We start from the raw sequence: 18,014 nt of genomic DNA on the forward strand, positions 1-18,014 counted from the left end.
CCATCAGCGCCCCCCTCCCCACCCGATCTAAGGTCCAGTGGCGAGCAGATAGGAGGGTTGCGCCTATTTGATTTCTGATGGGAAGACTTAGATGCCAGCTGAGCAGGTGGGTGGGGCCTTGGAATAGACTCAGGAGACATGCCTCTGCCACTGACTTCCCGCGTGTCCTTGGGCAAGTCACTTCCTGACGCTTTGCCTCAGTTTCCCCGGGCAGCTTGTGTGTGAGGTCTCGTTAGCTCATCAGGTCTTTTGTGGGAGGGACTGTCTCTTGCTGTGTGTGTACGTACAGCGCCGAATCCGATCCCAGTTGGGTTGTAGTCTCTGCTGTAATACAGCTAGCCTCAGGCAACTGGCACATTTCCCATGTATGTGTAATCTGTGTGTGGGTGTATGCGCGCACATACTCTCTTGTATCCAATCACAGAGATGGGCTGCTACAGTTTTGTCATACTGGGGACATGCATAGTGTGTGTGCACAGATGGATGTACACACGTATGTACTATTTGTGTAGCGCACACACACACCCCATCTGTGTGCCAGCGTCACATGACTGTAGCCGCCCGGCTTACTGGAAGGGGTACCATAGGGCCCCCGAATACATCTGAGTGAATCAACCCATAGCCTGCCCCTTTGCTTTCCGCCTGCCGCTGGAGAACGCACGGCATTTTCTTTTTCAAAACCAAACGAACCCAGGGCCCCCGTATTTAACGTGTTTGTGGCTCTAGCCCCGTCCCCTGTTGTCCTTCTCAGTGACTGAATTTCCGACTGGGGCTGGGGGCCGCAGGAGGTGCTTAGAAGGGTATGAAAGGCTGGCTCAGCTCAGATTCCCCTACTCCCGTCGGCCACACGGGGTCTTAAATGAAGCAGGCCAAGCTCAAGGTGCCACCTGCCTAACATGGCCACCTGCTACCCGAGACTGCAGAGGCAGCATTGAAATAGCCATGGGGCTGTTGCACATTTTGTTGCTGTGGTTTGCTCCTTACGTAGATCTAATCCTCCTCCGCTGACTGGGATGAAAGGAACAGGACGTGATTTGGGGGAGGAGTGGGAAGATGGGCTCGTTGCTATGCTTAGTGGCGTTACCTTTTTTTTTTTCCCTGGTGGGAGTTAACATTAGTTTGCATTTTGCTCCGTAACACGTTGCTTGGTCTAGATATTGGTGCACGTCCCACTCTCTTGGTTCTAAGAGTTTGTCTCCATGAAAGTGATGTTATTATGAGTCTGTACCCAGCTCTTACCTGGCGCTTGGCGAAGGAGGTCAGTATCATTCTCCCCATTTGAAAAAGAGGGAGACTGAGGCACAGAGCGGGGACGTGAGTGGCCCCGCCGTCACCCAGATGTGGGTAGAACCCAGTTCTCCTGAGCCCCAGTCCCGGGCTCCACCCACCAGACACGCTGCCTCGGGTTTCAGAGTAGCAGCCGTGTTAGTCTGTATCTGCAAAAAGAACAGGAGCCCTTGTGGCAGCTTAGAGACTAACACGTTTATCTCACTTCATCTGATGCATGCAGTGGGAAATACAGTAGGAAGGTGTGTGTGTGTGTGTGTGTGTGTGTGCGCGCGCGCGCACGTACACACACACGCACACAACACAAACAAAACAATGGGTGTTACCATACGCACTATAAGGAGAGACAGACCCTCTGCCATGTACACTGGCCGCACCGGACAGTCTCTACGTAAAAGAATAAATAGACACAAATCAGACGTCAAGAATTGTAACATTCAGACCCAGTCGGAGAACACTTCAATCTCCCTGGCCACTCGATCCCAGACCTAAAAGTCGCAATATTACAACAAAAACACTTCAAAAACAGACTCCAACGACTCGAGACTGCTGGATTGGAATTAATTTGCAAATTGGACACTATTAAATTAGGCTTGAATAAAGACTGGGAGTGGATGGGCCATTACACAAAGTGAAACTATTTCCCCAGGCTTATCTCTTCCCCTCCCCCCCCCCCAGTTCCTCACATCTTCTTGTCACCTGCTGGAAATGGACCATTTTCATTGCCACAACAAACAGTTCTTTTTCTCTCCTGCTGATAATAGTTCACCTTGGCTGATCACTCTCCTTATAGGTTTCAGAGTAGCAGCCGTGTTAGTCTGAATCCGCAAAAAGAACAGGAGTACTTGTGGCACCTTAGAGACTAACACATTTATGGTAACGCCCATTGTTCTGTGTGTGTGTGTGTATCTGTCCATCTATCTTCCTACTGTATTTTCCACTGCATGCATCTGATGAAGAGGGCTGTAGCCCATGAAAGCTTATGCTCAAATAAATGTGTTCATCTCTAAGGTGCGACAAGGACTCCTGTTCTTTTTGCTGCCTTGGTTGGTTTTCAAATGAAAAGCCGGCAGCGTCCCGACCGCGTGCTGCCCTTTCTCTCTGGATCTAGGGGGAGATGGGAGGATTTTTCAGCAGCGTTCCTTCCGGCGTCTCTCCGCACGGGGCCCAGAGGATGACTCTTCCTGTAGAGTTCTCCTCTTTAGGTGCCGGCATAAGCCGACCGCTGGCCTGGACAGTCACAGCGGGAGCTGCCGGATTCGCTTCTTGCACATCTGGTCCTTTGGTTGCCTTGCTCTGTGGGAGCTCCACTTCTCTGACACTGGCTCCGGTGCTGGGCCTTGAGCCCTTGAGAATCTTCCCCGTTGAGCGCTGTGGAGTGTGTAGGGCAGTGGCAAAGTGGATCCATTGAGTAACTTAGGGCTGGGATGGGGGAGCTTTCCCGTGGGGAGATGCTTTTCCGGGTGAATTATTCTGAGCGTGCTGATGATTCTGGAACAGAAGCAGAATCCAGTGCGCCCAGGACCTGGGGGGTCATCACTATTCTGGTCAGTTTCCCCGTGTAGACAAACCCTTTTTTGCAAGCCATCCAGATTGAGTGGAATAACTAATTGCCCTGGTGGCCCTAGCCTCCTTCCAGGCCTTTAAGCCATTTGGTTTATCAGTGTCCATCCAGGCCGGAGTAATTTTGCATCCACGCCCAACCGCTCCCTGTAACCAGATTCCCTCCCAGTGGCACCGCCAGCTCAGCGCTCTGATTGCTCACCCTCGAGTCCTGCTCTGTGACTCAGACATCCAGATGAAATGCCTATTAATCCCTAATGTAAAATTGCTTTATTGCCCAGTGCAGACCCGGTCTCTGGAGGAGCCTTCGTCTCTCTGCTTCAGCCATAAATAACAGCATCCCGGCGCAGTAAAGTGCATCCGGGCAGAGCTTTAACTGCTGATGTGATAAACGCAGTTGCTTATTGCAGCAATAAATAACCCCAGACCTGTCAGACCAGGGCTGAGACGAGCCAGGCCGTGCTGTCCGGCTCTGCCTGGGTCTCTGAGCTGCAGTTTTATGGCAGCAATAGACAGCAGAGTTAGGGGGGAGACCCCATCCTGGATACAGTAGGACCTTGTGGCTTCTTTGCTGGTGTTAAATAACCAGGGAACTGGCTTGGGAGAAATTTTGCAGGGAACAGTGTGGCGATGGCCTTTTTCTATGTCTGCCATTGGCCTGCTGGGCGAGTTTCGTCCCTGCTCCATGCCTCAGTTTCCCTCTCTCCCCTTTGTCTACTTGGATTATAAACTTGATGGGGCCACTAAGTGCTCCTGTAATTCATCTAATGCTGCAGAAAGAAACCCGGTAAAACTCCCTAGGGGAAAAAGGAGCGCGACCAAGCCGTGCTTGTCCCAGCCCTTTGGGGCACGGTGATTGTTTGCCCCGGTACAAAAAGCTTGTTAATGACCATGACCCCCTAGGGCTGGGAAGCGTCTTTGCTTTGGTCACTGCTGGGCTTTCGAAGGAGGAAATCCATGTTTATTTCTAAGCATTTTTGTAAATCGCTCTAGACTTTCAGAGTTGTGCAGAATTAGGGGGTATCAGCCAATGGAGGGGGTCAGGCAGTCATTATTTAAGAACATTGAGATTCAGAAGGGGAAAGCTTTTATAACCGTCACAACATCCACCCAGGTCAGAGCCGGCAACGTAAATACTCTGAAATCCAACCTCAGTAAGTTCCCAGCCCCCATTTTTCTTCTTTAGCCTGCCCGTAAAGTCCGATGATTCTAGCTGGAAATACTTTTCCGCTGGTTTGCGGGCGTACCGCGAAATCGACGTTGACTGGCGTGGGTTGGTTAAAAATCGAACCCCTCCAGCCCTGGTCCCAGAGCTGGGCTAAGCAGGCTCGGAGGGGAAGCTGTCAGTGTGAATTGTTTCTGTGTTAAAGGCCTAGCTCTCTTCAGCAAAGAGCGTTTTCCGGTCACTGTGCCAGGAATGGTGGCGTTTGGGGCATCGGAGCTCAGGAAAGACAACCAGGAGATTCTTCCTCTCCTGAATAAAAGGGAGCCAGTTGTAGCATGGTCTTCTGAATGCAGCATTATCCCTGTGCAAACCCAGGGAGGGAGGCGAGCTAAACCTGGATATCCATGCCCACGTGTTTTCCCAGCCCCTGGCCTTTGTAATGTGACGCCTGCGAGCAAATTTAAAATAAATCCTCCCTCCCCACCCAGTTACTGCTGGTCTGTTATATTTTCTTGCCCAGACGTTATGTGTATGATGGCAGTTCCTATATGCCTCTCCTGTGACTGGGTCCTTGTGCTCGGTGCTGTACGTACACGTAAGCCGGGTGTACCCTAGGGAAGGCGGGGCCTGTTGCCATGTTTAGCTAATATGATTTTGCCCTTAGCGTGGGTGACAACGGTTGTGTTTAGCACATCGTTGCTGGCCAGGGAGGTCTCTTAGCCCTTGTCCTTCCCTTAGGGCTTTGCATGCAGGGGTCTCCCAGTGGAACCCAGGAGTCCTGGTTCCCGTCCCTCATTGCTTGTAGTCCTTAGACGCCACTTGCTGGGGATAGAACCCAAGACCCTAGACTTTCCCTCCCCTCCTTCTCTATGTACCAGATCCCCCTCTTAAATGTATTGGAGGGGAGAGGGAAGGCAAAGCCGTGGGGAAAAGGTGGAGGCAGAGAGCTTGGAGGATACCACTGTATCCTCTTCTGTTAGAAGAGTCCACTCACTCACTCACTCATGCCCGTCACCCCAATCGTATGGGCCGCCAACCACAGATCTCCAGAGTCCTCTATCCTGAGCCATTCGCTGTAGCTGGTTCCACTGCGGCTAAATTACCGAGCCCGTTCTGTATAGAAAACCCAGCGAACATTTGAAAATTTAAATTGCAAAAAAGCTGTTTTTAAAAAAAGAGCAGGATCTCGTCTTGAACCCCCCTGAGGCCGTGCCTGGCTGGCCCCTCTTTCTTTCCCGCTTTCATTTTGCAGCATCTAGCAGGCCCATTTTTAGCTTTTCCATCCAGTTATTTGTTTTGTTTGGTCCTGTCCCTGGCAGGTTACTGTTCCTTCTTCCCAAGCCTCAGCCTGTGGGTTGGGCAGAGACCCTGCTGGGGTGCAAAAATCCTTCCAGCTTTGTAGGCATCTGGTTTTAAAATGCAAGTCTGACTTTTATCTTAACCCAAGGGAGAGCGGAGGCGGGGAAGCGGCTGGGGCTGCAGAAGGAGGTGAAACCGGCTGGTTCCTCCCAGACTAGATGCAGATCTCTGTCAGGGTTTAAATTGCCTCCCCTTGGATGTGTTTGAACTGAGGTGACCAAAAGCCTTGTGCTTTTAGGGTGAGAGGAATCCTTAGAAGCCGCAATATGATTCCACCCCACCCCTCGAATCGGGGGCGGATGCTCATGGGTCAGCACCAGCATCTCCTGTTCACTTTCGTTCTTCTGGTTCCTCCAGGCCGCCTTGTTCTCGTTTGCCAGTGCTGATAACGAAGTAGCAAAACCCCAAGTGGGTAATAACCTGAGAATTCAGCCCCCCCCAAGATGTTCACTCCTGCTGGAGATGCAGAAGTGCGGCTCCATGCACAGCCCTCTCGATTTCAGGGGCACTTCTCATGGGCATCCGGGTTGTCTCCCCCCTCCGCCCCCCGCCGCCCCTCAGGGGCTCGTTGCAGGATCGGGGCCAGAGGAATGTATTTATTCATGGAAATGAGAGGGGGATTGGGCTCAGGCTGGTTCTCTGGACTGTGGTGGTAATATTCCAACCCCTCACTCCTGACCCACAGCCTTTCTCTCCGCCCGCTAGCGCAGGCCTGGGTCCTCCCTGAATGAAAAACGCGTGTATAAATGACACGCTAGAAAACGGTGCTGTCGCTGTGCAATTGGGTGCGGCCTAGACGCTCTCACTGAGTTTTGGGTCCCCCTTTGCCGGGCACTGCAGAGAGACACGGTCAGAGCCGGCCCCTGCCCCGAAGAGCCCGGGGTCTGAACAGACAAGAGTTGGGAGGGGAGACAGGCGCGGAGAGGGTGTGATGTGCTCCGAGTCCTACACCAGGTGGCAGGAGAGCTGGGAATGAAATTCCTCCAGTCTCCTGGCTCCCAGTCCAGTGCCTTCTCCCCTAGAGCATGTTGGCACCCAGCCCTAGTGTAGCCCCTTGGGTTCTAGTCCCATCTCTGGGGCGGGAGTCTGGTCTAGTGAGTGGAGGGGAGGAAACGGAGTCATGACTCCTGGGATGCCTTTTCCAGCTGTGGAAGGGGAGGGGGCTGGGAGCCAGCACTCCTGGATTCTGTTCCTGGCTCGGGGAGTGGTGTCTAGTGGCTAGAGCAGGGGAGCTGGAAGTCAGGACTCTTGGGTTCCATTTGCAACTTGGCCAGATCCCTTGGCCATGGCGCTTGGGGGGGCAGTCTGATCTGGTCTTTGGGGTGTGTGCTTGTTGTTTTTATTGGGGTTAGCACCTTGGAGTTCCTGTCATGGACCCAGGACCCTGTCGTGCCAGGGGATGTACAAACAGAGTGACAGGATGGCAAATAAATCGGGATGGATGGTGCGGAGGCAGTATAATTTCTCTCTGTGTGCCAGTCCCTTCTCCTAAACAGGGGAAACTGAGTCACAGAGTAGGGAGCCAGGTCACCCAGCAGGCCGGTGTTGGAGCTGGTGGGAGAATCCATGCCTACAAAGCCCTGTATCCTGCTGCCTCTCAGAGTAGCCTGCAAACTGCTCCCAAATAAGTGTCAATTTAAAAAATTGAAATGAAGCAAGACCCAAGTATTCGGGGTTCGAGGATTGCGCTTTGTAGACCTATTGCTTGAGGGGGGGCTATTTTAGGTTTGCAGACCTATTGTAGGGCTTGGGGAGGGGGCGGGATGCTGGCGCTTCATAACGGGAACTGGACCGTGTGGAGGGAACCTGCTGATTTGTGTAAATCCTGCTGAGATGGAGATGCTGCTGCTGCTTTCTGTGGGGTAAGGGAATGAGGCTGCTTCCTTCTTCAGTGATGCAGGCCAGGATAGCACCAATGAAGTGAGATACGGGTCCCATCGCGCTGGGCGCTGTGCACACCGAGAGACAGACCCCAAGTAGACAAGAATGCAAGGTGGGAGGGGAAGGACTTGTCTGCCCCACCGGGCTGCTGAGTGAACTGCTTCGGGGTGAACTGCTCTCTTCCCCTGCCATTCGGGAAGGGGTACGAAGGCCACTTCCTAGCGTAGCGTTGCTGTCAGTGGCGGGTAGGGATTTGCTCATTGCTGATGTGTTGGAGCCGAGGACGCAGGAGGCCCAGAGACATCCACCAAACCTTTCAATCCATTCGTCCAAGCAGCTGCAGTTCCTGTTTCGTGGCAGGGCAAACGATAAACATATGCTGGAGAGGGGGACAGAAATCGAAGTGTCGCAGCGTCCTTTCTGGGCGTCCCAAAGAAATGTTTTTAAAGACCTCGGCAGAGGTTCTACCAGCCCTTGGTTTTAAACTTCTTGCAGTCCTCCGTGGTGATAAAAAAAAAAAAAAATGAAAATGGGGCTGGCCCAGAAAAGCGTCAGAGATTCTTTCCTGTTTTTCGTTTCTCATCTGGTGCTTTCAGCCATGTCTTGCTAGCCATGTGTTTCTTAGGAATGGTGCGTTGCTTCCGTTGGAATATTTTTTTTTCCTGCAAAGCTTTTTCTTTTCCCTAATATTTAGTTGTTTTTATGAGTTTATGCCCTGTGGTTTATAGGCAGTGGGCTGACTTGAAAGGAGAAGGGGGAGGGAAAAAGTATGTATATGAAAAGTCAATATTTAGTTTGTAATTGAAACAGCCCTTCCCCCTCAACCGAAATAAGTTACAAACAGCAAAAATGCCTGTGGCTTTTGCAAAGGAGAATAATTCTGAGTCTTAAGAGCGTCTTGTTCATGGGAATGGAAGCTCCGGTAGAGCAGAGCTGGTTTGAATGTTCTAATCCAGGGGGTCAGATGCAAGAATTGCAAAAATGTTGCATTTGAAATGTGTTGAAATCTTATATTTAAAAGAAACAAACAAACCTTCCAAGCTGCGAGCCCAGAAAGTAGCCTGCAGGATTTAAAATCCTCTGCTAGCTTGCCTCCTTTTCCAAAGCAAACAAGTTTACGTTGGTAAATTTGGCATAATTTTTACGGAAATTTTAATAACGCTGAGGAAGTAACTCAATCCCTCCCAACTCCAGGCTTTGCCAACTTCTGTGATTTGTTTTTCTTATCGCAAGCCTCATGATTTTTTTCCTTAAAAGCCCCAGCTCCTGGAGTCATTGGATTGAATCTTAGCTTTCGTCTTTTCAAAAATCGAGTTGCTTGCCTTCATCGTTGCACAGAAAAGCTTGAAAATCTAAACCCTACAGGGTGAAAACCCAGAAGTGAAATACTTCCCCTGCCCAAAAAAACCCCTTTCATTCTTAAAAGAAGAAAAAAAAACCTCATGATTTTTAAGCCACTCATTTGGGGACGTGGCCTGACTCACACTTCTCGAATGCTTGGGATTAGTGGTGTCCGGTCTCTGGCAAAGTACCGCAAAGCTCCATTATTTGTAACCAGGGCTAGATTTAATACTCTGAAACCTGCCTCCCCTGGCCTGAGCCTGAAGCATGTAAAATTTCAGGCTGAAAGGTGATTTTATTGGGTGATATTTTAAAGGGTGCAAGAGAGGGACGGGGTCGAATTGGGTTAGGAATGCAAATGCTCTTATAACCTTAAAGCATTTAAACGTGCCTTAAAGTGCCTGGCAGAATTGGGAGATTATAACCTTAGTTAGGGCTTGATACTGCAAACGCATGCGTGCTTAATTTTGAGCACAGAGCGGTGCTGTTGAAGTCAGCGAGACAACCCTGTGGTCACAGTGCAGAGCTCACGAGCAGCCCTGCAAAAACAACCCAAGCAAGAGGTGAAATCCAGGTTGTCCCCCCCTCCCCCACCAGGATGAAGGCTTGAGTTTTCTGGAGTTTGTTATAGACAGTGAAAGAATATTTACAACAACCGATCCTGGGAAATACTTGGGAATCCTTTCCCAAAGGGATCCTGGCACTCGATTTCCAAAATAATCTGAAGAAAAGCTCAGTGGAGCTCGAAAGCGTGTCTCTTTCACCAAGAGAAGTAGGTCCAATCAAATAGTGCTCACCTCACCCACTTTGTCTCTCTTGTGTCCCGGGACCAACATGGCTGCAGTAATGCTGCAAACAAAAAATAACATTCGGCAGTGAAGATTCTGAGCTGAATTGGAGACTGGCTATTGGGTTTGAATGGCATGGGAGGGGAAGCAATCCAACAAACCTGAGTGGATACGATTTGGGCTGTTCTCAGTTGATCTGTGACTTCTCTGAGCTTCGGTGTTCATTAAAGCGTCTCCGTGCTCGCTGGTGTGCCTGCCGCTGCAGCGTGACCAAAATAATGTGCTTTGCCCTTAACAGTACGGTCACATTCTGCTCAATGTGGAACTTGGCCGGATTGAAAGCGCCAATAATGTTATGTTAAAAAAAAAAAAAAAAAAAAAGCCAAAATTGCTTGGCTCTGCCTTCCCACTTCCTCAATGATATGTTAATATCACATCAGACCTTTCCTCCTTGCCGAAGAGACCTTAAATACTTTCTCTTTAACCTCTCCAAAGCTTGGAAGTATTATATTTTAGGATCTTAAATGTTAATGCATGAAGGCGGACAGTTTGTGTGAGCGTGCTCACAGATGACTGAACCAGAGGGAACAGTCGCTTTTCTCCCATAGCAGGGAGAATTCTGGATAAAACTGAAATGATCAGGCTGGAAAACAGAGTGAGAGACGAGGAAAAAGTGTATCTGAAAGGCATTGTTCTGAAATGCAGGTAGCTTAAGGGAATAGATTCGTAGGTATCGATTTTAAAAGCCCATGGGGAACCTTTTGGGATCATCTGATCCCCCACCCCCCCTGCATAAAACAGAGCAGAGAATTTCCATTCAGATTGACCACGTTTCTCAAGCTCCCCGCCCCAGGAGTGAATTCAGAGTGAGCTGCGTGTCCCTGGCATGTGGTGCAGATAAGTGGGTTTTGACTGGCTTCCAAAGCGCTGGATCATGTGCACTAGCACAGAAAGAGGGAGAAAACAGCCCAAACCAAACCCCATAAGGAATGTGAAGTCGATTTTATTTTTTTTTTCTTTCCCCTAAGAACATCTGTTTTGCAAATCATTCTCATTCCAGGCAATATTTATTGCCAGTGCCGTTTCCTTTGCAAAGTTAAAACCAGCCGCCTCCCCTGAAAAGGAAGAGTCCAAGCAGGAGTTAGTAAGAAAGCAAGACTCGCTTAAGCAAGAAATGGATCTTTCTGGTTACTTCAAACTTCTGCAGGTTTCTCTACCGGCCCTCAGCACTGCAATGTCTGTACCTGAGGTTAAAAGCGTCTATTCTGCGCTTCTCCAAACAGTTTAAAACTAGAGTGTCAGTTTCATGTTTTGACCATAAATTGAAGGGGTATTTATTTATTTATTTAAAATAGCAGCTTTATCCTCATTATGAACGCAAAGAAGTGTGGTGTAGTGGATTGAGCCACTCAGGGAAATGCCTTCGGCTGTCTGAGTTCTAATCCTGACCCCATCTGTCCTTCCCTTGATGGAAGTGTGCCCCCTCTAGGGCTGAACAGCAGTGGTGGATATTGAATGTCACAGACCGGGACCCTATGGTGCCAGGTGCTGTACGAACACAGAACAAACAGGCAGTCCCTGCCCCCAAAGAGCTTCCAAGCCAAGTATCAGCGCTGTTGGGGAGGCACTAGTCCTTGCATTGAATGCACTGATGGGTCGTTATGTATGTCACAGTAGCATGCCTGAGCCGTGATCAGGGCCCCTAGTTTTGAGGTAGCTCCCATGCTGAAGAGCCGACAAGGCAGATGCCAGTGGAAAGGGAAACTGAGGCACAAAGAAGGGAAATGACTTCTCTGAGGTCAGCAGCAGAGCAGGGATTGGAACCCAGGTCTCCTGAGTCCCAGTCTAGCGCTCCACCCTTTAGACCACACTATCCCTCTATTTCCTTGCTAGAGTCTCTTCATCTTTCTGTTGATCAGCTGCTGGTGGGAGCAGCGATGCTGGCCGTGTTGCGCTGTGTGAGAAAAGGGGGCTTTCTCTCCTGCCGGAATAGTCACTTGCCTTTTATTTTTAGCAGGATGGCTGCTGACTGCTAAAGAGGCAAATGTTTTCCGTGGACGGCTTGTGCAGCTGTCCCATCCCCGCAGACTGAACCGGCCATTATATCCTGCATGAAGGGCCCATTATTCTCCTCCCAAAGTTGGAGCTCTCCCCTATCCCTTCCAGTGCTGCGTCTACCCATATTTCAATGAAAAGCTTGGCTCTTTATAAACGCTCCATCAATGGATACCTTCTCCGATTGTCCACCTGGCACCTTGACATGCTTACTTCGGGGACTCCTTTAACTCGCCAAGAACATCCTGCAAAAAAAAAGTGTAACATTATCAAGCTGCTTGAATGGTTTCTTTTCTAAAGAGAGAACGGAGCTTTCTTTGCTGCCCTCCCAAATGTCTTTGTAACTTGCTTTTGGTCTGTAAAGCTGCCAGGAGCGGTGATGGTGTGAAAGGCTCTCTCAAAAACACATACTGGCATTGTGCGGTGTAAGAGGCTGAAATGATCTTAAACCCCAGCGATACGCATGTGTGAGCAGAGCTCACGTTTTTAGCGGAGGAGCTGGGTTCGGATGCAGGCCGGTTGCAGGTTGAAATGCGACCGTGGGCGAGGGAGTACCTTTCGCCTTTGGGTAACATGCTCACGGTGGTTTCTCAGAGTTGGAAGAAGCTTTTTTACCTCTTTATATCCACTAGCTCTGAAGAATTAGACGAGTCTCATCTTGAATTTCCTGATCTAAATGTTTGCACAGGGTGGTGCATATGTGAAGTGCTAGGTACTGGCCTGGTAGGAGTCACCAGCTGGTGCTTGTTACCCACGGTCTTACGAGCACTGTTTCTTCACGCGTGAACTGCGTTCAGGCTTTGGGGGGGCGTGCTGTGTCAGTTTCATGCTGCAGTTTCTTTGTGGGGGTGCTGTCGCATGTGGCAGGAGACTTTTTTTCTCTCTGCTGTAGTTTCACTAGAGCCGGTTCTTGAGGCAGAGCCAATTTGTGGCATTTGGGCTGGGATTCCTGAAAGAGGAGGATGCCTGCATGTTGTTTGTGACCACCTCTGTTCCAGGACTGATATCTATAGTGCCACATAAATGACCTCTGGTAAGAACATACCCAGAATCAGCGTCACTTTCTCCTCCCATGGGAAACTGGCCCCCAAGTCTCCCAGCAGCCACTACAGAGTGGCCAGTTGATGCTTGCTATGGATTTAATCTTTCTCTTTCTAGCGATTTCCTTCCTCCCTAGTTTTTGAGCTGGGGGCGGTGAGTGAGGGAGGGATGCAGAGGCGAAATGAGGATCTCCAAAGCCAAAGCCTGAGGCCGGGGTGAGGGAGGGCGTGCTGGTTGGGGCTGGTGTGTTCTGTGGGAGGTCATGCATAGCCTGCTAGAATCCTGGGAGGGTGAGAGGGGCAGTAAATCCAGGGCAAGCTTTTATATTCCCCCTCCTCTGCTCCATAGGGTTTGACAAGCTTGGGGAGCTGGGATGCTCGGGGGTGTGAACTCCCTTGGCAAAGCAGGGTTAGGAGTGAGAGGGAGTGGAACCTGTCAGGTCTGAAAGCACTTGAGGGGAGCCTGAGGCCAGAGTGCCGGGTTAGGGATATTTATGTGGATCACAAGACTATTGGGAGTTGAAACAGTAATCCAGAGTTTTGGCAGGACTGCAAACCCTCCTGTTTCAGGGCACGAGCCGACCTCTGGCTGTAGGGGTCAGGAGGGAACTGTCCCATGGGGTGGCTTATCCTGGAGCTGCCTCCTACGGGACTCCTTGGACCTACTTCTGGAGCATCTGGTACTGATTACTGTCAGGCGGGAAACTGGACTCTGGGTGACCTTTGGTTCTGATCCAGGCTGGTGAGCCATACGTCTCTCTCTTGCTTGTATTTTTCATTGAGGGCGGTGTTTATTTCGTAAGACTTGCCCGATCGGATCAGAGCCGAGGTCCACCTACTCCTGGAGTTTCTTTTCAGCCACGGCAGTGCCGGGTGCTTCAGACAAAAGTGTAAGAACCTTGCTGTGGGCAGAGGTCTCCTGAAGGGGTCCCTGTAAAGGTCTCCTTCAATCCCAAATAGTCAGACAATAGCTTATAACCTAGTAGTGGGCAGTCATGGGCTAGGAATCTGTTGTTCCAGGTGCTGAATGAACACAGAGCAAAAATGTCGCCTGCCCCAGTGAGCTTCCAGTCTCACAAGCCTGAGGTTTTATATCACTTGCCCAGCTTCTAGCGTGGACTCTCACAACTCTGGTTATTCATTTAGTCCATGGAATCGTAGAAATGTGAAATATAGAGCCAAAGGGCCTGAAGAGATCACGTAGTCCACCCCGCCCCAGGCTGAGGCAGGATATCGATCCCCCTTTGAATCTTGCTAAATGCGGTGCTTTACCAGCATCCTGTGGCAAGGAGTTCTGCAATCTAAACTTGGCTTGTCGACACATGGAAGCTAATCTGGAATAAGGTGAAATAAGGAAATTGAGGGTCACCCGATGAAATTAATAGGCGGCAGGTTTAAAAACAAAAGGAAGTGATTCTTCACACAACGCCCATCGGCCTATCTGGAACTCATTGCAAGGGGACGTTGTGAAGGCCAAAAATATAACTGGGTTCAAAAAAGAATTGGATAAATTCAGATAGGCCCATTGGTGGCTGTTAGCCAAGAGGGTCAGGGATGTATCCCCGTGCTCTGGATGTCCCTAAATCTCCAACTGCCAGAAGCTGGGACTGGACGAAGGGATGGATCACTTGAAAATTGCTCTGTTCTTTTTATTCCCTCTGAAGCATCTGGAACTGGTCCCTATCGGGAGAGAGGATACTGGGTTAGATGGACCATTCGTCTGACCCAGTATGACCGTTCTTAGTTAAAGAGGATTGAAATTCCTGATGAACTCCATGGTTGGATTCTCCTATTGTGGAACGAGAGAACCTATTCCAAATTAGTTTAATCCATTTCGAAAGTGGATTATGCCAATTTGGAGCAATAGTGTCCCTGTGTGGAGCTCGTCGGGCGTAGTTGTTCGGGAAAAGCTGTTCTGGAGTATCGTCCTGTGGAGAGGAGCGGCTAATTATGCTTTGTGTGGTGGGTGGGGAAGTATTTCCTGTTATCCTTGGCCAACTGACTTTCCAATTTCACGGTTTTGCAGCAGTGACAGATTTATGTTGCACTCCCCTTAGTTATTTCTCCCGGGATCCCTATGGGGACGTTGGTGGTTCCTTGCACAGACCTAAGCGGGGAAAGCAAGGCGAGGCAGGCCTCTTCGCCGCAGACGCTGGAGGGAAATGGATGCACCATTCCCCGCGTCTGTTGGGAATGCTGAGGTGATGGCTTGGTCGTTAAATGACAGCCGACGAGTCACATCACCCATAGCAACGGCATCTTCCCAGATGTAATTGGCATGGAGACGGGTGCAGGGGAAGATGCACTGGGGGCGGGAGCTGTAGGAGGGTGAAACTCACCCCGATGCGGGAGGGGGAGGGGAAGGGGAAGGGGATCCAGCACAAGACCTGGACCACGTTAGTCTCACTTTAACCCTCGACTTTGTGGGACCAGAACAGGCCTCCTTTCTTTAACAATGCAGGACACCTCTGTTGTTTTAAAAACCCACCTCCGCTACAGCAGGATGAAGGAGATAACGGTTAATGTGCATTAACATTCACTTGGCTTACAGACCCGCTTGCTCTGTTTTCCAGGCTCTTGGGGGTTGTAGCAAGGAGCTCCAGAACCTAGGTACAAACCTGCCGCGGGCGCCTAGGAGAGGGTTACAGTGTTGATGGAGGCTGCGGGGGTGGGTATTGCACTTCACAAACAGTATTTAAAGACTCTAAACCCTTAGAGCTGGGAGGGGGTTTATCCCCCTCGGAATGGGGCACTGAAGAGCCTAGTGACCTGTCCCTGCTGGCTTGGGGCAGAGCTGGGAAGGGCGGTAGATTGGGAGACCCTGATTCTGTTCCCAGCTGGACCTCTGACTCCGTATGGGGGCCAAGTCACCCCCTCTTTCCCCCATGCGAGGTCAGGGAGCGTGACGGTTATTTGTATTACTGGGTGTCTGCTAGATGCCTAGAAGTGATCAGGAAGGCTGCCTAACCGAGAGTAGGGCCCCTTGGCGTAGGGGCTGCATGGACACACAGAGACAGTAAGTCCCTGTCCTAGAGACCTCGCTGTCCATACCAGATGAGAGGAAGGGTCTTAGGCCTGTGCTTTTAACTCTGGTTGCAACCAATAATCCTTCCAGAATCCAGTGCCACCCTCAGTCTCCTTCTCTGCTCCCCCATTTAGGGAGGAAGCCATATGGTGCAGGAGGAAAGCCCCGTATCTCTTCCACACTAGCAACAGGGCCAGGAGGGAAATAGACCCTCCAGATCTAGTTCAGCTGGCATGCAGGTTGTTCCCCCATGTCAGCACTCAGACACGCCTTTCTGGCTGCTGTCTCAGCCGGCCCCAGGGACTGAACCGGGGCCTTGCATGAGGCTACAGAATGAGGTTGGGGTGGGTGCTGAGAGCCATTGAACCAAACTTTAAACCTTGTATATGACAGAAACCACTTCAAGCCAGGGAGTGCGGCAGCGCCCCTAGTTCCAGCACCTATGGGTGGGCTTTAGAGCAGCACTGCTGTTAACATGTTCGCTTGCACCCTGCAAGCAGGAGCCTGTCTCCCTAGGCAGTGCACAGATATGCCTACAGCCTGTTTGGGTCACACTTCTGTTTTTTCTCTACAACCAGGAGTGCTGAAGTCTGTCTTTTCCCTGAAATCTGAGATTCTCTTGGTCCCGGGACGCCCAGAAAACCAGCAAACATCACCACACTCACTATAAAATGGCGAGAAATAGCCACCCTACTGACGGTCCAATTCCCTCTCTGCGTTTCAGCCTGCTGGACTGGCCCTCCTGTGAGCTCGCTCCAAAGAGCAGCCCCAAGTCCAAAACCCTTATTGCCTTAACATACCGACCCTTCCTTATTGCAGCCGTTGCGCTGAGCATTTTAGCTGACTCTCTCTTTTTTAAAAATTAATTTAAATGAGTTTTTAATTGTCTGCTGCTCTTTGCCGTCTGCTGCTCTTTGCCGTCTATTTATTTTTAAACAAAGCTCCGAGCTGTGGTCTCTGGGCGACAATTAGCAGCGAGCTGCTTTTTCACTGTGCATGACATTCTTCTGAAAGAGAGAGCCTGCCAGCATGAATATGGAGTGAATTTTGGTTCCTTTGCCATGGTAGCGCCTAAACTTTTTTTTTAAAAAAAGAACACTCCCCCTGCCCTCGTGTCCTAATAGAAATCAGCCTAGATGATCATAATAGTCCCTTATGCCTTTAAAAGCTTTGAAAATATCAACAACTGGTCCCAGTGAGAGCTCATCGAGTGTCCTGAAGAAATATGCAGCCCCAGAGTGCTGCAGAGACGCCCGGAAATCTCCTGGCACTTCCCTGTGAAACCTAACGAGCTGCTCCCAAATATTTATTTCTGTCCAGCTGTCTGCTCTGCTCCTCCACTCCCCCTCCTTGCTAGTATCAGGCCGCTGTGTTGTGGTCGTTCATCTTCTAAAGCTGGGGTGGAAGGATTTCTCTGCGGCATGCTGGCTGGCTGGGGGCGTTCGCTGGCTGACCCCGGGCCCTACCCCGAGCCCTGGTTCAAGTCTCCACTCTTCCTACATGATTTGAAGTCACATGGATGTTTAGACACTGAACTCCCATTGAATTAGGTGTCTAAATACCTCTGGGATCTGGGCCTTTGTGCCTCAGGTCCCTGTCAGTAAAATGGGGACAGTGGAATTTCCCCCACCTTGGGTGTGTGTGTGCGTATGTAGATGGTGAGGGCTCAGACGCCGTGCTAAGGGTGGGCTCAAACTACCATAAACTGATGCAACTCTGATTTCAAAGACAATAGGAGGCTGGGGGATCTGCGTATATTCCCGTCTGCTGGGCGTGCAGGGGACCCAAAGTGACACGGCTCTGTATGTGTGGGAGGGCGGGGGTGAGAGAGACTCTCTGCTTTACTGTCTGTGTGGGGCGGGCTGCAGGGAGGCTTCGGGGGCAGGTTTGCTTCTGAGCCTTGGGGGGCGCGGTGGAAAGGGAAGCAGAGGGTTCCCCATATCCCCGGCCCCAGCTGTGTCTGAATCCCCCCGTGCTGGGCCTGTTTGCTCAAGGATGGAGTTTGAGGCCCAGCTATCTAGGCTCTCCAGTGGCTGCTGTTGCTGTGGCGACGCAGCAGCTCAAACCCCCTCAGAGGTAGGGAAAATGGTGAAGCGTGTCTGGTCTGGTGGGTGGGGTGCTGCACTGGGAGTCTGGGCTCCTGGGTTCCATCCCCGCCTCTGCCAGCTGCGTGACACTGGACAGGGCACTTTCCTGTGCCGTGCCTCAGTTTCCCTCCCACTCTTTGTCTCATCTTGCTGGGTGTCTGCCCGGTGCCTACTAGAATAGGCTATGGTCTCACATGAGGCCTCTGGATGCTACTGCAGTACGGATGAGTCCTTTTACACTTGGGAAACTGAGGCACAGAGCTGGGACGTGACTTGTGCAAGGTCCCACCGTGGGTCAGAGGCGGAGCCGGGAATAGAACTGAGGAGTCTCAAGAACCGGGGACCAAGAGTGTGTGTAAAAAAGGACTTGTTGGAAAGTGAATTGTGCTCTAGTGTGTAATATCGCAAGCCAGCGTAATCTCA

General features: G+C 50.7%; 1 protein-coding gene across 1 annotated transcript in view; it reads left to right on the plus strand.

Moving 5' to 3' along the window:
- Positions 1 to 18,014, plus strand: part of LRP1 (LDL receptor related protein 1) — a 181,398-nt gene that overhangs the window by 23,119 nt on the left and 140,265 nt on the right. The gene's annotated exons all lie outside the window — the stretch shown is intronic.

The sequence above is a fragment of the Chelonoidis abingdonii genome, chromosome 26, assembly GCF_003597395.2.
Source record: "Chelonoidis abingdonii isolate Lonesome George chromosome 26, CheloAbing_2.0, whole genome shotgun sequence".
Lineage (NCBI taxonomy): Eukaryota > Metazoa > Chordata > Testudines > Testudinidae > Chelonoidis > Chelonoidis abingdonii.